General features: G+C 38.1%; 1 protein-coding gene across 6 annotated transcripts in view; it reads right to left on the reverse strand.

The window, feature by feature from the left end:
- Window positions 1-27,906, reverse strand: part of CNOT4 (CCR4-NOT transcription complex subunit 4) — a 143,992-nt gene that overhangs the window by 96,441 nt on the left and 19,645 nt on the right. The gene's annotated exons all lie outside the window — the stretch shown is intronic.

Raw genomic sequence — 27,906 nt, forward strand, 5'->3', positions numbered from 1 at the left:
ACGAAAGATTTCTCTGTAGCATGTAATACTGTTTGACAGCATTTTACCCACAGCAGAACCTCTTTCAAAATTCGAGGCAATCCTCTCGAACCCTGGCACTGCTTTGTCAAATAAGTTTATGAAATATTCTAAATCATTTGTTGTCATTTCAACAATATTCATAGCATTTTCAGGAGAAGGTTCCATCTCTAAAAATCACTTTCTTTGCTCATTGTTAAGAGCCAACTTCTAATCTGTTCAAATTTTATCACGAGATTGCGGCAATTCAGTCACATCTTCAGGCTCCACTTCTAATTCCAGTTATCTTGCTATTTCTACCACATCTGCAGTTACTTCCCACACTGAAGTCTTAAACCTCTCAAAGTCATCCATGAGAGATGAAATCAACTTCTTCCAAACCCCTGCTAATGTTGATATCTTGACCTCCTCCCATCAAGCAGGGATGTTACTAATGGCTTCTAGAATGATGAATCCTTTCCAGAAGGTTTTCAATTTATTTTGCCCAGATCCACTGGAGGAATCACTATCTACAGTAACTATAGCCTTATGAACATTGTATTTCTTAAATAAGATTATGTGAGACTCAAAATTACTCCTGGATCCATGGACTGCAGAATAGATGTTGTGTTAGCAGGCATGAAAACAACATTAATCTGCTTGCACATCTCCGTCAAAGCTCTCAGGTCACCAGGGCAATGCACAGTGATAGCCTGAAAGGAATCTTTTTTTCTGAGCACTAGGTCTCAACAGTGGGCTTAACATTCCCTAAACCACACTGTAAACAGATATGCTGTCAGTGAGGCTTTCTACCATTCTCTCATGACTCACAAAAACAAGCAGCAGGAAGGATTTCGTCAGTGGGACGCAGTTTACCACCCTCTGCTCTGATCTAAACCAACAAGGAAATCTCACAATTGACCATAAGTCTAAATCCTAGACCGCTTTCCAATCTTTTTCTCTTATACTTCTCCCTGAAGAAATCTTTTGACTATTAGGCAAATGGTTTCTCTCTATTCTAAGGATGTACTTTTACAAGCTGTGGTATACAACATGAAATACAATCATCCCTCGGTATCCTTGGAGGACTTGTTCCAGGACCTCCCCACCTTCTATGGATACAAAAATCAGAGGAAGCTCAAGTCCCTTATATAAAATGGTTGTTCCATTTACAGAGCATAGGCAGGGTAGATTTAGCATAATTCCTAAAGGCCCTGTGGTTTTCAGAATAATCCATGAGCACTGACTTCAACTTGAAGTCTCCAGCTGCATTAACCCCTAATAAGAGTCAGCCTACCCTATGAAGCTTTGAAGCCAGGCACTGACTTCTCCTTTGTAATAATCAAAGTCCTAGAAGGCTGTTTCATCTACACTGAAAAATCTGTTTAGTGTGGCCATCTTCATCCATGATCTTAGCTAGATCTTCCAGACAAATGACTACAGTTTCTACATCAGCACTTGCTGTTTCACCTAGCACTTTTATGTTATGGAAATGACTTTCTTCCTTAAACATCATGAGCCAATCTCAGTTAGCTTCAAACTTCTGTAGCTTTCTTACTTCTCTCAGCTTTCATATAATGGAAGAGAGTTAGAGCCTCGCTCTGGATGTGAGTTAGAGCTTTGCTCTGGATTAGGCTGTGGTATTAAGAAAACTATGTGGCTGGTTTCATCTTCTAAGTAGACGACTCAGACTTTCTCCATGTCCACAATAAGGCTGTCTCGCTTTCTTATCATTCATGTGTTCACTGGAGCAGCACTTTCAATTTCCCTCAAGTTTTCCTTTGCATTCAGAACTTGGCTAATTGTTTGGTGCAAAAGCCCTACTTTTTGGCCTTTCTCATGAGGCTTTTGACATGCCTTCTTCACTGAACTTAATCATTTCTAGCTTTTGATTTAAAGTGAGAGATGTGTGATTCTTTCCTTCATTTGAACACTTAGAAAATTAACTAATTTCAATATTGTTGTGTTTCAGGGAGTAGGGAGGACCCAGAGGGAGAGAAACAGCAATAGCCAGTCAGCAGAGCAGTCAGAACACACACAACATACATCAATTAAGTTTGTCATTTTACACAGGTGCAGTTCCTGGCATCTCAAAACAGCTATAATAGTAACATCAAAGATCACTGGCCAGAGATCACCATGACAGATATAACAATCACTAAAAAGTTTTAAATATTGTGAGATTACCCAAATGTGACACCAAAACATGAAGTGAGTGTATGCTGCTGAAAAATGCCACTGACAGACTTGCTTGACACAGGGTTGCCACAAACCTTCAATTTGAAAAAAATGCAGTATCTATGAAGCACTTATTAAAGCAGTACACAATAAGGCAACTTATGCCTGTAATTCTGAATTGCCTGAAATGGTTCTATGTGACCATGTAGAGCTTCCTTCAGGATTCAACAAATTTTTTTCTGCAAGGGCCAGATTGTAGGTATTTCAGGCTATGTAGGCACATACGATCTCTGTTCTATATTCTTTGTTTTGTTTTTACAAACCTGTAAAAATGTAAAAACCATTTTTAGCTCATGGACTTCACAAAAAACAGTCCATGAATAGGATGGGGCCTGTAGGGTATAGTTTGCCCATAGTTTGCCAACACCTGGTATAGATCACATTCTACAAAGATCTGTGAAAGCAGAAAATTACCCCACAATTTTAGGTGATGTGTGCCAGTCACTGTATTTTTTTGAAAAGTCTAGTGTAATGATTCTTAGCTACATTTAAGAAATAAATTTCACGTATCTCCTTTTAATTCTCACCCCTACACAGACTAATCAAAATTCATAATTTAAATTTTTATGAAGCTTAGTGTGCAAAAAAGAAATGAGCAATTTTAAAGATGCTTATTACAATAAGTGGTTTTGCTAATGTTCATAACTTATCAACTACTTTTATCAAATATTCAGAAGATACTCCCTGAAAGGCTGCTCCTAACAAGCCCTGTACACCCAACTGTGGCTACATAATGACTCACAGCTACAGGAATAAATATCATCATCTAATTGTCCTTATCTCAGTTCACAGTCTGTCCCTGCTTTACCTATTAAACTTTCAAAATAACAAGCGGAGACCGGGCGCAGTGGCTCACACCTATAATCCCAACACTTTGGGAGGCCGAGGCACGTGGATTACCTGAGGTCAGGAGTTCAACACCAGCCTGGCCAACATGGCAAAACCCCGTCTCTATTAAAAACGCAAACATTAGCCAGGCATGGTGGCGCATCCCTGTAATTCCAGCTACTCAGGAGGCTAAGGTGGGAGACTTGCTTGAACCCGGGAGGTGGAAGCTGCAGTGAGCTGAGATTGCACCACTGCACTCCAGCCTCTGCGACAGAGCAAGATCCGGTCCCAAAAAAAATAAAATTAAATTAAAAAAGGAAATAAGCAGAGCAAATATAATAAAAATAATATTAAAAATTAACTTTGTCTTTTTTTACCAAGATGAAATTTCAGTAAAATATTTTTAACCACTTCAGCAACTCTTCTCTTTAAACAAGGATAAGAACCACGACAGTCCAGAGATTTACCAAAAGAAAGAATATCTGTCTTAAGAGTATATTCACTTTGGCCGGGCGCGGTGGCTCAAGCCTGTAATCCCAGCACTTTGGGAGGCCGAGACGGGCGCGTCACGAGGTCAGGAGATCAAGACCATCCTGGCTAACACGGTGAAACCCCATATCTACTAAAAAATACAAAAATCTAGCCGGGCGAGGTGGCGGACGCCTGTAGTCCCAGCTACTCGGGAGGATGAGGCAGGAGAATGGCGTAAACCTGGGAGGCAGAGCTTGCAGTGAGCTGAGATCCGGCCATTGCACTCCAGCCTGGGCAACAGAGCGAGGCTCTGTCTCAAAAAAAAAAAAAAAAAGTATATTCACTTTATATTTTCTATTCCCTTGTAAAAAAAAAAAAAAAAAAAAAATCACTTGAAGCAAACAAAGTTTGAACAGAAGGATAAAGAAAAGGTAAAAAAAAAAAAAAGGAAAATGTTTAAAAGAGAAAACATAAAAGTAGACTTCACAGGTGTAGGTTGGAAGACTAACAGAGAATTCTACAACTTTTATAATATTACCAACTTCAGCGGAGTGTGGAGTGCCTCTAAAAAAAAAAAAATCTATGTTTTTAGTTCCTTTGGTTTCCAGTAATTGTACTGGAACATTAGAACCAGCTTGGGAAGTTACAAAATGTAATTAACCCACCAGTTCTCCCCCATATCCCTTGATCCAATCTCCTTATTCTGGTCTACTCTAAAAGGTCCACTTTTCAGTCATCCCATCTGCACTCTAAGAGAGAAGGGGGTAGGGGGGTCCAAGAGAAAAAAGAGATGAAAGGAATGAAATAATAAAAGACTGGAGGAGAGTTATCAACCGCATGTCACAAAGACCCTTCCTCTCATAGGAAACTCAATTCCTTCCTAATACTTCCTTACACTTTTGTCCATTGCTTCTGAAGATTTTCTTACTAATGAAGACCTCTAAACATGCAAATATTAAGCACATTCTGTATTTCAAGTAGATTCAAATTAGAAAGCATTAGAAAATAAGGTGTGTATAGCAGATCTAGGTTACAGTCTTGGATTCTTAAAATAACTAGTTTTGAGAAGTTGGTCAAGTCATAGGTTTCTATAGACCTGAGCTTCGGTCAGTAAAATGAAGAGACTGTATTAGATAAACCTCTAAGATCCGTCCCCATTCTAAAACTCTAAAAATGTAAAATGATTACATTAAACTTCTTGCAGTTAAGTGACATATTTTAAAGGGATTGAATAATGTGATAACCTTCAATCTTCTGCATATGACTAGCCAGTTATCCCAGCACCATTTATTGGTTAGGCAATCTTTTCCCCATTACTTGTTTTTGTCAGCTTTGTCAAAGAACAAACGGTCGGAGATGTGCAGCCTTACTTCTGGGCCCTCTATTCTGTTCCACTGGTCTATGTGCCTGTTTTTGTACCAGTTTCATGCTGTTTTGGTTACTGTAGTCTTGTAGTATAGTTTGAAGTTGGGTAAAACAATGCTGGACCGCTTCCTTACACCATACACAAAAACTAACTCAAGATGGATTAAAGACTTAAATGTAAAACCCAAAACTATAAAACCCTGGAAGACAACCCAGGCAAATACCATCCTGGATGTAGGAACTGGCAAAGATTTCATGACAAAGACACCAAAAGCAATTGCAAAAAAAGCAAAAATTGACAAGCGGGATCTAATTAAACTTCAGAGCTTCTGCACAGCAAAAGAAACTATCAACAGAACAAACAGACAACCTACAGAATTGGAGAAAATATTTGTAAACTATGCATCTGACAAAGGTCTAATATCCAGCATCTATAAGGAACAAAAAAAAATTACAAGAGAAAAACAAACAATCTCATTAAAAAGTGGGCAAAGGATACGAACAGACACTTCTCAAAGAAGACATACATGCCACCAACAAGCATATGAAAAAAAAAAAAACCTCAGTATCATTGATCATTAGAGAAATGCAAATCAAAACCACAATGAGCTATCATCTCACACCAATCAGAATGGCCATTAAAAAGTCAACACAGATGCTGGCAAGGTTACGAAGAAAAGGGAACACTTATATTGCTGGTGGAAATGTAAATTAGTTCAACCATTGTGGAAAGCAGTATGGCAATTCCTCAGAGCTGAAAGCAGAACTACCATTCAAACCAGCATTCCCATTACTGAGTATATACCCAGAGGAATATAAATCATTCTGCCATAAAGTCACATGCACACGAATGTTCACTGCAGCACTATTCACAACAGCAAACACATGGAATCAACCTAAATGCCCATCAATGACAGATTAAAGAAAATGTGGTACATATACACCATGGAATACTATGCAGCCATAAAAAAGAACAAGATCATGTTTTTTGCGGGAACATGGATGAAGTGGGAGGCTATTATTCTCAGCAAACTAACGCAGGAACAGAGAGCCAAATACTGCACATTCTCGCTTATAAATGGGATCTACGTGATAAAAACTTATGAACACAAAAAAGGAAATGACAAACATGGCTCCACTTGAGGGGAAGTGGGGAGGGTGGAAGGAGGGAGAGGAGCAGACAAGATAACTATTGGGTCCCGGGCTTAATATCTGGGTGATATGACATGTGTTGACCTATGCAACAAACCTTATCATGTACCCCCAAACCTAAAAGTTTTTAAAAAACTGTGATAACCTACAATAGGAATAAAATAAAATGCTAATCAACATTCTATAATACTATTAAATTTAAAAAATAAAATTTAAAAATAAAAAATTTTATTCTAAAATTTAAGTTTGTCACCATTCTCAAGAAAACTGTTATTTAATAAAGCCCAATGTTTTGATATTTACTGCTAATAAATCGCTTTTAGTGTTTAGTAATGACTAGAAAAATCTAAAGATACTGCACAAAGAAGTTTTTCATAAGGTACAAGAAATACAGACTAAAGCTACTAATTTGAATTGGAAGAGAATCTGAATTAGAGTACTTCTTTGTATACACACTATTATTTATACATCAGATTGCTATTGATACACTAGATTATCACAGATAATTTGAAAGACAGCTGGGCTATTAAAGTAGATTTTTAATAAATCTGGTGTATTTCCTAAGCTGCTGCTCTCTGGTTTTAATAAATTAATTTTAAATAAAAGGACAGTGTTCACTGTTTTATTCATTTACATGTTTATATCTATATAAATATATAAAAATCTAATCACATACACATTTTAATGGAGTATTTTTTTCCATTCCTGTTAGATTGGATCTCCCCTTGGGATCTTCACCCACACCAGATATGAACATATACACGCTGACTGCCACTCCCACAACACACACTCACATTTTAGTATTTATGGCAGAGATCAGTAATTTATAATTATTCAGTACAAGTCCCCTCTTATCCAAGGGGAATACATTCCAAGATCCCCAATGGATGCCTGAAGTATGTAATACTTGATAATACACAACTATGTTACTGGTTTATATATTTACTATACTACACTTTTTATCATTATTTTAGAGTTTACTCCTTTCTACTAATGAAAAAAAGTTAACTGTAAAACAGCCTCAGGCGGGTCCTTAAGAAAATATTACAGAAGAAGGCACTGTTATCACAAATGACAGCTCCATGTTCAGTGGGACAAGACATGGAGGTGGAAAACAATGGTGATGATCCTGACCCTGCGTAGGTGTGGGCTAATGTAAGCATGTGTGTGTATTTAACAAAAAAGTTTGTTTTTGTTTTTGTTTTTAAATTAAAATAAGGCCAGGTATGGTGACTCACACCTGTAATCCCAGCACTTTGGGAGGCCAAGGCAGGTGCATCACTTGAACTACAAAAATTAGCTGGGCGTGGTGGCAAGTGCCTGTAATCCTAGCTACTCAGGAGGCTGAGGCAGGAGAATCGCTTGAACCTGGGAGGCAATTGTTGCAGTGAGCTAAGACTGTGCCACTACTCCAGCCCGGGTGACAAAGCGAGACTCCATCTCAAATAATAAATTAATAAATAAAAAATTAAAATAGACATAGCTTACAGAGTAACACTATAAAGAAAAATGTTTGAGGATATGTACAATGTGTGTTTTAAGTGAAGTGTTATTATAAAAGTTAAAACGTTTTAAAAATTAAAAAGTTTATAATGTAGACCATATATGGTGGCTCATGCCTGTAATCCCAGCACTTTGGGAGACTGAGGTGGGCAGATAATGTGAGATCAGGAGTTTGAGAACAACCTGGCCAACATGTCTCTACTAAAAATACAAAAACTAGCCAGGCGTGGTGGCATGCACCTGTAATCCCAGCTACTCAGGAGGCTGAAGCATGAGAATCGCTTGAATCCAAAAGGCAGAGGTTGCAGTGAGCCAAGATGACACTACTGCACTCCATCCAGCCTGGGCAACGCAGCAAGACTCTGTCTCAAAAAAAAAAAAAAAAAAAAAACCTTTATAATATAAAAATGTTAAAGCAAGCTAAGGTTAATTATTGAAGAAAATTTTTAATATAAATTTAGTGTAGCCTAACTGTACAGTGTTTACAATGTCTACAGTAGTGTACAGTAATGTCCTAGGCCTTCATATTCCCTCAACACTCACTGACTCATTCACAGCAACTTCCAGTCCTGCAAGCTCATTCATGGTAAATGCCCTAAACAGGTGTAGCATTTCTTAATCTTTTATACCATATTTTTACTATACCTTTTTCATGTTTAGATATGTATAATACACAAATACCATTGTGTTACAAATGCTTACAGTATTCACTCCAGCAATATACTGTACAACAGATTTGCAGCCTATGAGCATAGGCTATACCATATAGCCTAGGTGTACAGTAGGCTGTACCATCTAGGTTTGTGTAAGTACACTCCATGACATTCACACAACAACAAAATAATCTAACGATGCATTTTTCAGAACTAGCCATATTGTTAAGCAATGCATAACTGTACATTTCCATTTCTAGGACAGAGCACTTCAGTTTTTAGTAATGTTTACTTTTATCTTTCACCATCTGTGTATTTTCCAGGAAACTGAAGTTTAACTCCTTTTAAAATGAAAGATACTATTAGGCACATACTATGTATCAGATATAATACTAGGCATTTATGATGATGATGATGATGTTGCTCAAGGAACAAATATTAATGATTAATAAATTTACTATGCACTCTGTCACCTTCACTCTATTTACGAAGGCAAATTTCAGGTTCTTCAAGGTTACAAAATTTATCAACTATGGTCTAAACATAGCTATGCAAACTACTGTGCAAATCTGTCTATTCCATGCTGCCACTACTTTCCCCACCATCACTGTGAGTCAGCCTTCTTTAGTCAACAGTCTATGATATAAAGACATGAAATTTCTGGGGCCTAGCACAGTGGCTCATGCTTGTAATCCTGGTACTTTGGGGGGCTGAGATGAAAAAATCGCTTGAGGTCAGGAGTTCAAAACCAGCCTGGGCAATTTAGCAGGACCCCCATCTCCACAAAAATAAAAAATAAATTAGCTGAGCATGGTGATGCGCATGTGTAGTTCCAGCTAGTTAAGAGATTGGAGCAAAAGGCTCCGAGCCCAGGGGTTTGAGGCTGCAGTGAGCTATGATCATGCCTGGTGACAGTACAAGACCCTGTCTCTAAAAAATTTTTTAATTAAAAAGAGACAGTTTAATTTAAGCACCAACTTCCTTGTTTGGTGATTTAATTTAAGCACACATTTTCATTTATTTTACAAATTTTAAAGTCATTTATTGGCTTACAAAAATAAAATATTATTACAGATCGACTAGGCACAGTGGCTCACATCTGTAATCCCAGCACTTTGGGAGGCCGAGATGGGCATGGATCACGAGGTCAGGAGATCGAGACCATTCTGGACAACACGGTGAAATCCCATCTCTACTAAAAATACAAAAAAACTAACCAGGTGTGGTGGCGAGCGGCTGTAGTCCCAGCTACTCGGGAGGCTGAGGCAGGAGAATGGCATGAACCCAGGAGGTGGAGCTTGCAGTGAACAGAGATCACGCCATGGCACTCCAGCCTGGGCAGCAGAGCAAGACTCCGTCTCAAAAAAAATAAATAAACAAAGAAATAATATTTTAAAAAATAAATATTATTACAGATGACTTGGTGTGTGCCTAAGGTCATACTTTGAATAGTTAATCTGTAGATTCTGGAAGCAAAGGAACAATACATTTCCCCACTCTCAGATAAGCCATGAAGAACTCTACCAAAAATTTCACACATCTTGGCCAGGCACGGTGGCTCACACCTGTAGTCCCAGCACTTTGGGAGGCTAAGGCAGGCAGGAGACCTGAGGTCAGGAGTTCGAGACCAGCCTGGCCAACATGGCAAAACCCTGTCTCTACTAAAAATACAAAAGTTAGCCAGGAGTGGTGGTGGCCACATGTAGTCCCAGGTACTCAGGAGCCTGAGACATGAGAATTGCTTGAACTCGGGAGGCAGAACTTGTAGTGAACCAAGTTCATTCTACTGCACTCCACTCTAGCCTGGGTGACAAGCAAGACTCTGTCTCAAAAAATAAAATAAAATAAAAATAATATTTTTACACATCTATTCCTTCCCTGGACTTTTGCTTAGAGTACCTATTGGTGTATTTTCCACTTTCCCTTTATAGCAAATTAGCATGTAGTTCACTATATGTCAGAATCACTTCAAAACCTTATGCCTTACTCTTAATATTATACTTACTATCTTCCTTTTTAAATATTTACCTTCCATCCAAGGAAGGGTACAAAGAAAGAGAAGAGGATATGGGACCAAGGCCTGAGTAACTCCAACCTTTAGAGACTGTAATGGAGAAAGCAGCAGCATACGAAGACCACAGAAGGTTCTCAAGAAGGGTAGGAAAGAAGTCAGGGGTGTAATGGCAGTGAAGATTGAGAAAACTGAGCAAGTTTGACAAATAATCTGTCAGGAGGATAGATAATTATTGATGATGATAAAAGAACAGGAGGTTTCAAGTATGATTCCCAGTATAACTCTGAGGGATGCCCAAGAACATCTGTTTATTCATCAAATTATTTATTGAGTATCTAGTACATAAATCAGGCACTTTTCTTTTTTTTTTTTTTTTGAGACAGAGTCTCGCTCTGTCACCCAGACTGGAGTACAGTGGTGCGATCTGGGTTCACTGCAAGCTCCGCCTCCCAGGTTCACACCACTCTCCTGTCTCAGCCTCCTGAAGAGCTGGGACTACAGGCGCCTGCCACCACGCCCGGCTAATTTTTTTGTATTTTTTAGTAGAGACGGGGTTTCACCGTCTTAGCCAGGATGGTCTCAATCTCCTGACCTCGTGATCCACCCACCTCAGCCTCCCAAAGTGCTGGAATTACAGGGGTAAGCCAAAGCGCCCTGCCTACATCAGGCACTTTTCTAAGCATAAGGATGTCTTTAGTGAACATATCTAGAGTTCAGAAGAGAGGTAAGAGCTGATGAAATACAAATTTTGGAATCAGACATATTTAGTATTTAAATATTTGAGAATGAATGATGCTTCCTGGACCTTCTCATTTATGTAAAACAAAAATTGTCTTTTTGTTTAAGCTAGTTTGGTCAAGTTTTATGTTCTTTGCAACAGAGTCCTAACTGACATATCCTCTTCACTGGATCTTCCTCCTTAAGCTTCACCTTCAACTCAGTCTTCAAAAAGCAGTCAGGCATAAAAATGTAATTTGATGATTTTATTCTCCGACATCACTTCCATGGCTTTTTTTATACTTGGGATAAAACCCTCCTTAATATGAACTATAAGGTCATTTATGGTATAGCCTTGACTTACCTCTCACCTCCATTCCCCTCTATCACTATGGTCCGGAGCAAAATAGTTTTCAACATATATTTTCCATATGGCCTAGCAAATCCAATTCTATATATTAACCCAAGAAAAATGAAAACATACATCCACAAAAGGGCTTATACATAAATGTTCATGAGCAGTTTTTTGTTGTTGGTAGTGGTGTGTGGGTTTGTTTTGTTTGTTTGTTTGTTTTCTGTTTGCTTGTTTTGTTTTGAGATGGAGTCTTGATCTGTCGCCGAGGCTGGAGTACAGTGGCACGATCTCAGCCCATTGCAACCTCCGCCTCCTAGGTTCAAGCAATTCTCCTGCCTGAACCTCCCGAGTAGCTGGGTCTACAGGTGTGTACCACCACGCCTGGCTAATTTTTTACATTTTTAGTAGAGCTGGGGTATCGCCATGTTGGTCAGGCTGGTCTCAAACTCCTGGCCTCAAGTGATCCACTCGCCTCAGCCTCCCAAAGTGCTGGGATTACAGGCGTGAGACACCATGCCCAGCCTGGTGTTTTAATTTTTTGTTGGGGGAGGGGACAGGGTCTCACTTTGTCACCCAGGCTGGAGAGCAGTGGTGCAATCATGGTTCACTGCAACCTTGACCACCCCAGGTTCAAGCAATTCTCCCACCTCAGCCTCCTGAGTAGCTAGGACCGCAGGCACATGACCCCATGCCCCACAATTTTCTTAATTTTTTTGTAGAGATGAAGTCTCACTGTGTTGCACAGGCTGGTCTCAAACTCCTGGGCCCAAGCTATGCTCCTCCTCAGCCTCCCAAAGTGCTGGGATTTACATAAGCTACCATGCTTCGCCTGTTCATAAGCAGTTTTATTCATAATTGTCAAAATAGAAAGAACCTCAATGTCTACCTGGCCAGGCACAGTAAGCTGGTTGCAGTGAGCTGAGATTGTGCCACTGCACTCCAGCGTGGGCAACAGAACTAGACTCTGTCTCAAAAAAAAAGAAAAAACTCAATGTCCATCAACATGTAAATGAATAAACCAACTGTGGTATACTCATTCAACAGAATACTAAATACTAGTCATCAATAAAAAAGAAGTGCTGGTGAAACATGAACAAATCTGGAAAGCATTATGCTCAGTAAAAGAAGCCAGTCACAAAATTATTCCATTTATATAAAAATCCATAACAGCCACAACTAAGCTCTGGTGACAGAATCAGAACAAAGGTTGAATCTGGGAGACAGGTACTGAGTAGGAAGGAGTATGAGAGAAGATTCTGGATGATGGAAATGTTCTATATCTTGATAAAGATGTGGGTTACACAGGTGCACGCATTTGTCAAAACTCATTTAACACTCAAGATTATGTATTTCATTGTATATAATTGACCTCAAACTTAAAACAAATTTTTAAGCCATGAACAAAATCTCGACTTAACTCCATATCTGCAGAACCCTTACAGTTAAGCCTACTATATGAAATTTGATTCCACTATTCGGCTGGTGGTGAAGACTTGGAGGGAAGCACCCAACAGTGGGGTGGAGGAAGGGAGAAAAGGTAGTCTTTTAGAACATACCTTGCAACTCTAAACTCTGGTATGCTCAGAATAGTTATGCTAAATTACATAGTAAACCTTCAGTGAGAAGACTGATAGACAGTATGGAAACAGAGATAAGAGATTCTGATTTTAAAAAAGTCACTTAGCATGCCAATTCATTCAGATACCACTCAAACAACTGAAAACAGTTGATACTTTTAAGAAACTTAAGACACTTTATTATAATCTTATAAAATCTGAGGGTCCTCAAAAAAACCATTATTAAACTGCAGAACATTTTGCAATTATTATGAGAGTTGTGAAACATGCCTAAAAGTAGTATCTTCATAACTAAAATGGTAATAAGTATGCATAAAAGAATCAAGTTAAAGACTAAGTTTAAAGGAATCTGATAAAATTATGTTTGGGGAAGCAAGATTATCAAGAGATAGTTATAGGCAGAACAGTAGCCTTAAAAGTAAATTATCTATTTTATGTATGTATGTATGTATTTAATTACATACATAATTAGAGGATCACTTGAGCCCAGCAGATTGAGGCTGCAGTAAGCTATGATTATGCCAAAACTGCACTCCAGCCTGAGCAACAGAGCAAGATCCTGTCTCTTAAACAAAGAAAAGGCCGGGTACAATGGCTCACACCTGTAATACCAGCACTTTGGGAGGCCAAGGCGGGCAGATCACTTGAGCTCTGGAGTTCCAGACCAGCCTGGGCAATACAGCAAAATCCCATCTCTACAAAAAATACAAAATAATTAGCTGAGTGAGGTGGTACATGTCTGTAGTCCCAGATACTCAGGAGGCTGAGGTGGGAGAATAGCTTGAGCCGGGGAGACAGAGGTTGTAAAAACAAACAAAAAGACTGAAAGGAAACACATTAAAGCAAACTTCTATCAACAGTTATCTTGGGTGACTTTTCTTCTATTTTGCCATTTTTCACATATTCTGTAATGAATATATACGCTATAAACAATTAATTTTAGGCCAGGTGCCGTGGCTCACGCCTGCTTTCCAGGCATTTTGAAAGGCTGAGGTGGGCAAACCACTCGAGGTCAGGAGTTTGAGACCAGCCTGGCCAACAATGGTGAAACCCTGTCTCTGTTAAAAATACAAAAATTAGCCAGGCATGGTGGCACATGCTTGAAGCCCCAGCTACTCGGGAGGCTGAGGCAAGAGAATCACCTGAACCTGGGAGGCACAGGGTGCAGTGAGCCAGGATTGCGCCACTGTGCTCCAGCCTGGGTGACAGAGCGAGACTGTCTCAACCCAAAAAAAAAAAAAAAAATTATTTTTACTTTTACTCACTGGATGATCAGAATTAAAGTCAATAAAAGGACACCCATTAACTTTTGTTTCCATCTTTTAAAGTCCTAATAATCACTGTAAACAATTCTTGTGTATTCTTATATATACATCCTATACATACATAAACATACACTCACGAATATATCTTATAGTACCCTCTTTTAACTGAAAAGGAAAAGAATGCATACATTATCCTGAACCCTTTTTCACTTTACATGCACTGCACATTCTTCCATCTTAATAGATGCATCTCTACTTCACTATTTTTCATGGCTGCAACACATTTCATCACATAGATGGACAAATAATTTAACAAACACACAACTGACCCTCCTGTTTCCATCTGGTAATGCACACACTTGAACATATAATCCTGTATGTCAGTACAACAGAAACAAACTCATTCTACAAAACTTGATTCACTGAACAATAAATTCACAGAAATTACCAAATTTACATATTTATCTCAAAGAGCTGAACCACTCAGACACATGAACCTTATATTTCACGCTAATATATATTTTATGTTGACACATATTAATACACTACATGTACTTATGTGTGTAAATGTTTATATTTAATATAGTAATAGATATATGCTTATTAATATGCACATATATTTATTAAATATCAATGTGGTGTTTATAAATATTAATTTGTGAAAACATATATATGTATTAATATACTAATTAACATATTTGCTAATTTTCTAGTCATTATAATTCTTAATTTGTCTTTCATGATGAGATTTCACATTCTTATTTGAATGAAATATTTTATTATTCCAGTTGTTAATTTTATTATTATTCCCCAATATCTCAACTAAGGTATCACTCTTAATTTTTATAACAATTAAGAACCAAAATATTGGCATTTCTTACTGATGCAGCTGTCTATTTTTCAACACACATTTATGGTAGATGTATGTTAGAGTTATAGTGAAACAATAATTACTGGTTGTGAAATGTTTTTCTGAATATTGAATATATTCATAAAAACCAACCCAGGCCATGACCCTTAGCTTACAAGTTGAACAGTCCTTTAAATTATAGTATAAGAATAGAGCTGGGCACAGTAGCTCAGATCACTTGTGTTCAGGAGTTCAAGACCAGCCTGGGCAATGGGGGAGACCCTATCTTTACAAAAAATACAAATATTAGCCAGGCATGGTGGCATATGCCTGTGGTCCCTGCTACTCTGGAGGCTGAGGTGGGAGGATCGCTTAAGCCCCAGAGGTGGCGGTTGCAGCAAGCGGTGATCGCACCACTGTACTCCAGCCTGGGTGACAGAGCGAAACTCTCTCTGAATCAATCAATCAATCAAGTCAACCAAATCTCATCAAAAATCTTCAAAATCTATTATGATCATCCCATCCAATATAAACAGCTATAAACTTTAGTCAAAAACACCAAAAAGTAGGTTGGTAGAGACACTCTGAAATTGACAAAATAATCCTAAAAATACTAAGATGCGGGAAAGACATAACTTTTAAAAGGACTGAAAAGAAATCAGAATAAACTGAAAAATTCTCCCATGAAGTGATGTAATTTTGACCATATCTATTAAAAAAAAATTTCCTGAATACACCAACACCACAACCAGTAAATTTGATGAGTCAGCCTATGGATTAATTGACGTAGAGCCAGTATATTTGTAGAACAAATTCTTAGAAATGAAATTGCTAGATGAAGCATGGTATGTGCATTTTTTTTTAGCTTTGACAAACATTGCCAAATTGTCGTTTTAAAAGTTGCACCAATCACACAGTCTCACCAAAGCCTATTAGAATCAAACTTTTTTTTTTTTTGAGACGGAGTCTTGCTCTGTCACCAGGATGGAGTGCGGTGCCGTGATCTCAGCTCACTGCAACCTCCGTCTCCCAGGTTCAAGCGATTCTTCAGCGTCAGCCTCCTGAGTAGCTGGGACTACAGGAGCGTGCCACCATGCCCAGTTAATTTTTGTATTTTTTCAGTAGAGATAGGGTTTCATTATGTTGGCCAAGATGGTCTCAATCTCTTGACCTCATGATCTGCCCACCTCGGCCTCCCAAAGTGCTGGGCTTACGGGTGTGAGCCACTGCGCCCAGCCAGAACCAAGTATTTTAATCCTCACCAATCTAAAACATAAATACTGGAGTTATTATTTATAATTTGCATTTTTTAAAGAATTTGACTCAAAAAAAAAAGGAAAGAAGAAAAGCCAGGCAATGGTGGCTCACACCTGTAATCCCAGCATTTTGGGAGGCCGGGGCTAGTGGATCGCTTGAGTTCAGGAGTTTGAGATCAGCCTGGGCAACATGGAGAAACCTGGTCTCTATAAAAAACACAAAAATTAGTCGGGTGTGGCACCTGTGGTCCCAGCTACGCAGGAGGCTGAGGTAGGAGGATTGCTTGAGCCTGGGAGGTAGAGGCTACAGTAAGTCAAGATTGCACCACTGCACTCCAGGCTGGGTGACAGAGTGAGAACTTACATCAAAAAAACAAAACAAAACAAAAAGAATTTGAGAGTTTATGTATTTTATAATGAGAAAAATTCCTTTAAAACTAATTGAATTCTGAAGAAACAAGTATAAGAAACATTAAAGTACACAAATTGGCTTTAAACTACTAACAATCTAAAAAAAGTTCACATATTAAGAAGATAACTTGCAAAAAATGCTGCTTATTTTAGGATTTTGAAATTAAGAGTTTTTCTAAATTCCTTTCTCAAGATTTTCTCCAGTGTTGTTATTATGCTGACTTTCTGTTAACAGTAATTTCTAGTAGTCTGGGAGTAAAGAATAACCACCACAGCTTTTTATGCCACCTAGGGTTTTGATTTCCTGTCAATGGTCCACCAAGTTTTCAGTTGTCCAGTGCCAAAACTTGATCATAATCATTGATATAGCACTCTCCTCCGTTCTCTAAATCCTAGTCATTAAATCCTACTTTTTTATTTAAGAATTCTCTTTTTACATACCCTTTGGTCTCTTCTTCAAGTGGATTATTAATATAGGAAATAAAGGAATCTGAACTGACTCCTTACCATAATTTCTCTCATCTACATTTCAACTTAGATACAGTCCTATTTGATTAACTTTCCTTCAAACCAGAGCCTACCAAACTTAATCACACAATCTTGTCAAAAATGCAGATTCTGAAAATTTTTTTTTTTTTTTAAGAGATGAGGTCTTGCTCTGTTGCCCAGCCAGGAGTGCAGTGGCATGATCATAGCTCACTGCAGTTTCAAATTCCTATTAGAACCATTGCAGAGGCATTCATCTGTGTCCCATAAAATGTCTTTTAGGGATACAAATGTTCCTTCCATTGTATTCCTGGCTATAAGCTTAATATACAACTTCCTAAATCATATATATCCACTTAATTCATGCAATTCCACATATTTAAAGACAACTAATTTTCAATGTAAATGCCAAGAACACACATTAAGGAAAGGACAGGCTAACTGCTGCTGGTAAAACTGGATATCTATATGCAAAAAAAAAAAAAAAAGAAAGAAACTGGATCTCTCTCTCTCACCATATTAAAAAAAAAGTCAAGATGGATTAAAGACTTAAACGTAAGACCCAAAAATATAAAACTGGAAGGAAAAAAAACACATCAGGACATTGGTCTAAGCAAAGATTTTTATGGCTAAGACCTCAAAAGCTCAGAAAATAAAAATAAAAGTAGACAAATGAGACTATATTAAACTGAAAAGCTTCTGTACAGCAAAGAGAATATCTACATAATAAAGAGATAATCTGTTGAATGAAAGAAAATATTTGCAAACTATTAATGTGACAAGGGACTAATATCCAGAATATGCAAGAAACTCAAACAATTAAAAAAACACAAATAATCCCATTAAAAAGTGGGCAAAGGACACGAATAGACATTTCTTAAAAGAAGACACACAAATGGCCAACAGGTATATGAAAAAAATGTTCAACATCACTAATCATCAGAGAAATACAATTCTAAACCACAATGAGACATACCTTACCCCAGTTAGAATGGATACTTCTAAAAACAAACAAACACACATACACACGAAATAACAGATGCTGGCAAGCATGCAGAGAAAAAGGGAACTCTTAAACACTGTTGGTAGGAATGTAAATCCATACAACTACTATGAAAAACAGTATGGAGAATTATAAAAAAAACTAAAAATATCATTATCATACGATCTGGCAATCCCACCACTTGTATTTATACAAAAGAAAAGAATCAGTGTATCAAAGGGATACCTGCACTCATGTGTTTACTGCAGCACTATTCACAATAGCCAAGACAAAGGACCAACTTAAGTGTCCATCAACAGATGAAATAAAGAAAATGTAGTATATATACACAATGGATTTGGGATTCAAAGAATGAAATCATGTCATTTGCAACAACATAGGTGGAGTTGGAGGTTATTATATTAAGTGAAATAAGCCAGGCACAGCAAGACAAATACTGCATGTTTTCACTCATACGTAGAAACTAAAAGAGTTAATCTTATAGAAGTAGCAAATTATAGATACTAGAGGCTGCAGAGGGTGGGTGGGTGAGAGGGGATAAAGAGAAGTTGGTTAATGAGTACAAAATATACAGTCAAATAGACGAAATAACTTCTAATGTTCAATAGCAGAGTACTGGTGACTATAGTCAGCAACAAAGTACTGTGTATTTCAAAGCAGCTACAAGAAAGAATTTTAAATATTCCCAATGCAAAGAATAAATATTAACGGTGATAGATACTTCAAATGCCCTGACTAGATCATTACACATGCTATGCATATAACACTCACATGTACTTCATAAATGTATGATATTATGCATCAATCTAAAAAATTAAAGAAACTGAATTCATAGTTTAAAAGCTCCCAGTAAAGAAATCCTAGGAGGGTGGTGGCTCATCCCTGTAATCCCAGCACTTTGGGAGGCCAAGGCAGGAGGATTGCTTGAGCCCAGGAGTTCGAAAACAGCCTGGGCAACATGCGGAGACCCTGTATACAAAACAATTTAAAAATCAGTCAGGTGTGGTGGTACACAACTGTAATCCCAGCTGCTCGGGAGGCTAAAGTGAAAGGATTGCTCGGACCCAGCAATGAGCTGTGATCATATCACTGCACTCTACCCTGGGTGACAGAAAAAGACCCTGTATCAAAAAAAAAGAAAGAAAGAAATCCTCAGGTCCAGAGACCCAGGTATCAAAACCAGACAAAGATATTAAAAACAAAAAAAGAAGAGAGAAGAAAGAAAGAAAAACTTCAGACCAATACCTCTCATAAAAATAGATGAAAGGCCAGGCACAGTGGCTAACGCCTGTAATCCCAGCACTTTGGGAGGCCAAGGCAAGCAGATCACCTTAGGTCAGGAGTTCAAGACCAGCCTGGCCAACGTGGTGAAACCCTGTCTCTACTAAAAATACAAAAATTAGCCAGGCGTGGTAGTGGGTGCCTATAATCCCAGCTACTCGGGAGGCTGAGGCAGGAGAATCTCTTGAGCCTGGGAGGCAGAGGTTGCAGTGAGCCGAGACTATGCCAATGCACTTCAGCCTGGGCAACAGAGCGAGACTCTGTATCAAAAAAAAAAAAAGAAAAAAAAAGAAAAATCCTGAACAAAATATTAGCAAGTAAAATCTAGGCTGTGAACAGTGGCTCATGCCTGTTTTCTCAGTACTTTGGGAGGCCAAGGTAGGAGGACTGCTTGAGCCCTGGTGTTTGAGACCAACCTGGGTAACATGGAGGAACTCCATCTCTACAAAAAATTAAAAGAAAAAAAAAATTAGCTGGATGTGGTGTGTGGTGCCACATGCCTGTACTCCCAGCTACTCTGGAGGCTGAGGTGGGAAGATCGCCTAATCCCAGGAGGTCAAGGCTACAGTGAGCCATGATTGTGCCACTGCCTTCCAGCCTGGGTGACAGAATAAAACCTTGTCTCAAAAAAATAAAAATAAAATAAAATAAAGCAATACACTAAAAAATTACAAACCACAACCAAATGGGATCTATTCCAGGTATGCAAGGCTGGTTCCACATTTGAAAAATAAATTAACATAACCTGCCATATCAAAAGGCTAAAGAAGAAAAATCACATGATTATATCATTGACAGAAAAAGCATTTGACAAAATTCGTGATATTAAAAAAAACTCCAACCAGGCCAGCTGCGGTGGTTCACAACTGTAATCCCAGCACTTTGGGAGAGCAAGGAGGGCAGATTGCTTCAGCCTAGAAGTTTGAGACCAGCCTGGGCAACATGAGGAAACTCCGTCTCGACCAAAAATACAAAAATTAGCCGGACATGGTGTCACATGCCTGTAGTCCCAACCACTCGGGGGGCTGAGGTGGGAGGATCACTGAAGGTTGAGGCTGCAGTGTGCCAAAACTGCACCAATGCACTCCAGCCTGGATGACAGAGTGAGACCTTGTCTTAAAAACAAGGCAAAACAAAACTCTAAGCAAACTGGGAATAGAGAAGAACTTCCTCAACTTGGCAAAGAACATCTACAAAAAACCCTATAGCTAGGCCAGGCGTGGTGGCCCACGCCTGCAATCCTAGCACCAATTTGGGAGGCCAAGGCAGGTGGATCACTTGAGGTCAGGAGTCCGAAACCAGCCTGGCCAACATGGTGAAACCTCGCCTCTACTAAAAATACAAAAAATTAGCACCTATAGTACCAGCTACTCAGGAGGCTGAGGCAGGAAAATCGCTTGACCCTGGGAGGCGAAGGTTGCAGTGAGCCAAGATCGCGCCACTGCACTCTAGCCTGGGCGACAGAGTGGGACCTCATCTCAAAATAAATAAATTAATTTAATTTAAAGAAGAAAAGTAGTATCTTTTCCCCTAACTTCAAGTGTAAAACAAGATTGGCTGTTCTCACCAATCTTATCCAGCATAATTGTGGAAATTCCAGCCAGCACAAGAAAATAAAAGGCAAACAGACTAGAAGAGAAGAAAAAAACCTGTCCCTATTTGTAGATGACATGACTATTTAGAAAATCCCAAGAAATCTACCAAAAAAATCCCCCCAGAATCATTAAGTTCAGCAAGGTTATAAGACACAAGGTCAACATACAAAAATCAGTCTTATTTCGTGCCTGTAATCCCAGCACTTTGAGAGCTGAGTTGGGCAGATCACTTGAGGCCAGGAATTTGCAACCAGCCTGGCAACATGGTGAAATCCCATGTACACTAAAAATACAAAAATTAGCTGCGTGTGGTTGTGCTCACTTGTAATTCCAACTACTTGGGAGGCTGAGACACGAGCATCACTTGAACCCAGGAAGCAGAGGTTGCAGTGAGCTGAGATTGTGCCACTGCACTCCAGCCTAGGCAACAGAGTGACTTTGTCTCAAAAAAAAAATCAAAATTCAAAAATCAATCATATTTCCATATATTAATAAACATGAAAACTCAAATTTAAAATACAATGCTATTTACAATTGCTCCAAAGAAAATGAAATACTTAGGTATAAATCTTAACAAAATATGCGCAGGATCTATATGCTGAAAATTATAAAATGCTAATGTAAAATCAAAGATCTAAATAACTAAAGAGACTATGTTCATTGATCAGAAAATATAACATAATAAAGATATCAATACTCCCCAAATTGATGCATAGTATAATGCAATTCCTAGCAAAATCATAGGAAGGATTTTTTTTGTTTGTTTTTTTAGACGGAATCTTGCTCTGTCGCCAGGCTGGAGTGTACTGGCGCAATCTTGGCTCACTGCAACCTCTGCCTCCCAGATTCAAGTGATTCTCCTGCCTCAGCCTTCCAAGTAGCTGGGATTACAGGTGTGTGCCACCATGCCCAACAAATGTTGGTATTTTTATAGAGATGGGCTTTCACCATGTTGGCCAGGATGGTCTTGATCTCTTGACCTCATGATCCACCTGCCTCGGCCTCCCAAAATGCTGGGATTACAGGCTTGAGCCACCGCAGCGGGCAGTTTTTTGTTTCTGCAGATATAGACAAACATATTCTAAAATTTATATGGAAAGGAGAAGTCCTAGGAGACCTAAAGCAGTTTTGTAAAAACAAAACAAAAAAAAACAAGTAGAATTATGCCTCCCAATATTAAGGACAACTATATAGCTACAGCAATTAAAACTGTGGTATTGATGAAGAAAGAGACATAAAGACTAATAGAACAGAACAGAAAACCCAGAAATATATCCACACAAATATGCCCAAATTATTTTTCGCAATGATGCATGGGCAATTTAATAAAAGAAGGACAGCCTTTCCAATAAATGCTGCTAGAGCAATTGGGACTTCCATGGATGGGGAAGGGAAGGAGGAAGGGAAGCAGGAAGAGAAGGGGGAAGAGATATCGAACTAAACCTCCTACTTTATATAAAAACTAGATCCAAATGTATCACAAACTTAAACGTAAAAGTATAAAACCTTTAGGAAAAAACTTAGAGAATATCTTCAGGAATTAGCACTAGGTAAAGAGTTATTATACTTGACACAAAAAGTACGATCCACAAAAGGAAGAACTGCTATACTGAACCTTATCAAAATTAAAAACTTTCGCTCTGTGAATAACCCAAACTAGGGAGAAAATACTAGCAAACCACGTATCTTACAAAGAACTAGTATCCAGAGTGTATAAAGGACTCACCAAAATCTCATGAATCACCACTAAAGAACTTACTCATGTAACTAAATACCACCTGTACCCCAATAACTTAATAGAAAAATAAAAATAAAACGAAAGAGAAAAAATAAGATATCTAGAAAAGTCTCAAGATATTAAAACAAAAAATCTAGCAGTAAAGATAACCAGTTCAAAAATGGACAAAAGACACAGACAGACATTTCACTGAAAAGGAATTACAAAAGGCCAATAAGCATATGAAAAGAAGTTGAACATCTTTAGCCATTAGGGAATGCAAGTAAACACCACAATAAAATATCACTACGGATCTCTCGGAATGACTACAATGGAAAAATTGATAACATCTAGCTAGAACACAGAGAAACTGGACCATTCATTTAATGCTTATGAGAATGCAAAATTGTACTGACATACTGGAAAATACTTTACCAGTGTCTTTTAAAACTAAACACCTACTTACCAGATGACCCAGCAATTTTGCTCTTGGGCATTTATCTGACAGAAATAAAAACTTACGCTATATAAAACATGTACACAAATGTTCATAACAGCTCTTTTAATTGAGCCAGAAACTGAAAAGAACCAAAATGTCCTTCAGTGGGTAAATAGCTAAACTGTGGTATACCCACACCACTGAATACTACTCAGCAATAAAAAGGAACAAAGAGTTAATATACACAACACAGATGAACTCAGAAATTGTTCTTTTGGGGCACATAATAAGAATAGTCTACTGAGGCTGTGTCACAGGCCAAAAAAACAAAACAAAACACTTTTTTAAAAGAAATGTTTATGAATCAATCCAAATCTAGTTCTAGACAGCCAACAGAAATCAGTACTATCCTCAAAGCATAAAAGAAATAAAAAAGGTAAAGAGTACTAAGATCCAGAAAATTAACAAGTGGTAAAATCTTTGTTTCAGTCTGTCAAGATTATGCTTCCATTAAGCATCCAAAAATGTGAACTTTTATGACTTTGCTTATTTTCTTACTTCCCCAAATTCCTATTATCTATAGTATCTCTATTTTTTCTACCCTAGATATCTTTTGCCCTCATTGTCCTTGTTTATAAAATCTATGTTTTCTCAATTACAATCATTTTTTAAAAGTTTTACCTTGTTGGCCCAAACTTTTTTTTTTCAACTTCATGTATACTCTTTCTGTACATGTGCTTTTATATGATTTTCTTTTCTTATTTTTGGAAACAGGGTCTCCCTCTCACCCAGGCTAGAGTGCAATGATGCCATCACAGCTTACTGCAGCCTTAATCTCCCAGACTCAAGCAATCCTCCCACCTCAGCCTCCCAAGTAGTAGTGGTAGTACACACCGCCACACCCAGATAAATTTTTTTTGTAAATTTTTTTGTGGAGATGCAGTATCCCTATGTTTCCCAGGCTTGTCTGGAACTCCTGGGCTCAAGTGATCCTCCCACCTTGGCCCCAAAATGTGCTGGGATTACAGGTGTGAATCACCACACCAGGCCTAATTTTCCATACCTAAGTAGGTATTATGGACTCTTTTGAGTTGGTAAGAGCAATAAAAGTAATAGTTCTTCAGTAAAGATATTATTTCCAAATGCCTAACAAAGCCACTTTTGTGAGTATATTTATAGTAGCAATATGGATTGCTACTATCTCATGGATTGTTTTCTTAAAAAAAAAAAAATCAGAATTGATATTAGGTTGTGGATTACTTTTGAAATATACTTTGGAGCACAGAGGCCAGGCACGCCTCTGTGCACAGACTCACGCCTGTGGTCCCAGCATTTTGGGAGGCCAAGGCAGGTAGATCATGAGGTCAGGAGATCGAAACCATCCTGACTAATATGGTGAAATCCTGTCTCTGCTAACAATACAAAAACAAAATTAGCTGGGCATGGTGGTGGGCACAGAGCAAGACTCCGAGACTCCGTCTCATTAAAAAAAAAAAAAAAAAATTCATTAAACTCCACATAAATCTTGTTTTCAAAAGATTTCTTCAAATTAATATAAATAATACCATAAACTTAAGTCTTTTCTGAGCTCTGCTGCCCAGGCTGGAGTACAGTGGCATGATCTCAACTCACTGTAACCTCCACCTCCCAGGTTCAAGCGACTCTCTTGCCTCAGCCTCCTGAGGCAAGAGAATCGTACCATTACAGGCACGTGCCACCACACCCAACTAAATTATGTATTTTTAGTAGAGAAGGGGTTTCACCATGTTCACCAGGCTGGTCTTGAACTCCTGACCTCAAGTGATCCACCTGCCTCGGCCTCCCAAAGTGCTAGGATTATAGGTGTGAGCCACTGTGCACAGTCTAAACTGAAATCTTTGAAGAAAAAAAGCCAATAGTGGCTGTTAGAGTCTAAGTTTATAAAAATGTACAAAATGTGTGCCAGTAGAATGAGTTAGTGCGGTGTTTTATTTGCTGAGTTTTATGTTAAAGCAGACAAAAATCTCTTTCCTCATATAGAACTTTTTCTATCCGCTTTTTTACCTGATAAAATTTGCCTTTATTTAAAATTTTAAAATTACGTTATAATGGAAGAATTATAAAATGTATTATTATTAACAGTCCTAATATTAAGAAGGAAAGTAAATAAAAGATCAACTCTGATACTCGTAATTTCAAATTTCCTTTTCAACAATTCTCCCAAGCAATGCAGAGAAAGAATAAGTTATGCTTGTGTAGTACTACCATGGGTAAGGTATGGCAAAAGTCAAGGGTTTTTAAAAAAAGGAAAAAGAAAACTCAAGACTTGAGAAAGTTAGTACTAAGAAGGATAAAAATATAAAAGTTGTCCCTTCAGGAAAAAAAAATTATTTTATAATACATAATACCAAAATCATATTTTAGTGAATATGTAGCAGATCATTAATTGAGTTAAAAACAACTTCAGAAGTTTTATGGCAAAAGAGAAAGTTTAAGACAGCACTATCCAAGAGAAATATAATATAAATCACATATATAAGTTTATGTTTTCCACCAGCCATATTCAGAAAAAATAAGAAACAAGTAAAATTAATTTTATTTAACCCAACATATCAGCTCAACACGTAATCTATATTTTAAAAATTACTAATGAGAAATTTTATACATTTGATAAAATTTTGTTACTAAGGATTCTAACTCTAGTGTGTATTTTATACTTAGCACAATCTCAATTCAGACTAGTCACATTTCTTTTTTTTTTTTCTTGAGACAGTCTCACTCTGTCCCCCAGGCTGGAGTGCAAGGGCGTGATCTCAGCTCACTGCAACCTCCGCTTCCCAGGCTCAAGCAATTCTCCTGCCTCAGCCTCCCGAGTGGCTGGGATTACAAGCGTCCGCCACCACACCTGGCTAATTTTTGTATTTTCAGTAGAGATAAGGTTTCTCCATGTTGGCCAGGCTGGTCTTGAACTCCTGACCTCATGTGATCTGCCCGCCTCACCCTCCAAAAGTGCTGGGATTACAGGCACGAGCCACCACACCTGGCCGACTAGCCACATTTCATGTGCTCAGTAGCCCCATATGGCTAATGGGTACCATACTGGACAACAAAGGTCCAAGAAACAGCTTGAGAAAACAGGCATATATCTACCTTTAGACCAAGAGATTATTACAGTCTAAAAGAATGTAAAATCAATAATAACATATATACTATGCCACAACAGTGATATGATTGTTGATCCCACTACATGAGCCTCTCTGAAAGAGAATCAAAGGAAAACTGATTAAAGAACATTTGCCTCTAGAGAAAAGAATGTAAACAGATAAAAGAAATGAACTGTGAAGTTCTTTTTATGCCAACCAATCTCCAACGTTCTTTACATACAGTGTAGTATATAACTCCTCTAGAAATCATTAGCATTGTTAGTTTATGACAAGTACCTTCAAAGTACTCAATAAAAATATCTTTCATTTTCTTCAAAATTTCACACATGATTTCTTCATTACATATTGGTATCAATTTCCCTTTTACTATCACGTCCAGTATCATTCTGTTGAAACAGTATTAACAAAAATAAAACCAACTCACATAGAAAGCATTAAGAATGGGTTTCAGGATTTCTGAAAGGTTTCGAGTATAAAATACTAATTCAAATACAGCAAGAAGTCCTAAGAAATACAATATTTCCATCCGGGAGTATGGGAAACAGGGCAAATGTAGACACAGGACACTAATCTTGGCAGGGGCTGGAGGAAAACAAGCGTGTTGCTAAAGGAGGTAATAATGAAATAACAACAGACCTCTTCAAAAAGGATGATCCAGTATTCCATTCAAAGAAACTTTCAGGAATAGCAACCAATTCAGGCCCTCCCTTTCTAATTTCCTCGGGAATAAAGATGTCTTTTTGTGCACATGGTAGAAAAGACAAGGGTTAGTGAGGAGAAAAGAGGTAAGCTATGAACCACCTCTGACAACTCCTTCCACACGCATACAAACAAGCATCCTCAAAGCCTGCCTTAAAACGTGCCTTCAAGGCTGACATGATTTAGTAAAATACCATTGGCTAGAACAATCTCTAATCTTATCAACTCATGAAACTTCTTAAATGTAGTACAAAATCTCTTGCCATCTGACTTAAATTTTCAAAGGATCTTTTTGACTGCTATGTTAATAACAGACTACAGAAGGCAAGAGTAGAAGCAGGAAAACCTGTTAAAAGGCTGCTGCCATTACCCAGCAAGAGATGATGGTGGCTGTGGAGACAGTGAAAACTGGTTGAATTCTGGATATGTTTTAAAGTTAGAGCCAACAACTTCCTGAAGGAATGAATGCGGGATAAGAGGATAAGACAGCAAAAGAGTCAAGAATGACTCCAAGGTTTCTGGCCTGAGCAACTGGAAAGCTGCCAAGAACTGAGATAAGGAAGCCTATGTGGACAGAGTAGGTATGAGAGAGCAGGTTTGGGAGGGAAAAGCAAGAATTCCATTTTGGACATGTTGAGTGTGAGACGTTTAAGAGCCATTCGAGTGGAGATATTACATAGGCAACTGGATATAAAAATATGGAGTTATGGAGAGAGATCTGAGCTGAAAAAATTCATCTGAGAGAAAACATTCAAAGCCACCAAACCAAGGGAAGTTACTAAGGGAGTGAGCATACATAAAGAAGATAACCAAGGAAGTGTGCCTTGGGATATTCCAGTGTTCAGAGGTAGGCAAAAAGGAAAATCCAAGGAAGACTTAGGAGGAACACCC

Source organism: Theropithecus gelada, chromosome 3 (assembly GCF_003255815.1).
Source record: "Theropithecus gelada isolate Dixy chromosome 3, Tgel_1.0, whole genome shotgun sequence".
NCBI lineage: Eukaryota > Metazoa > Chordata > Mammalia > Primates > Cercopithecidae > Theropithecus > Theropithecus gelada.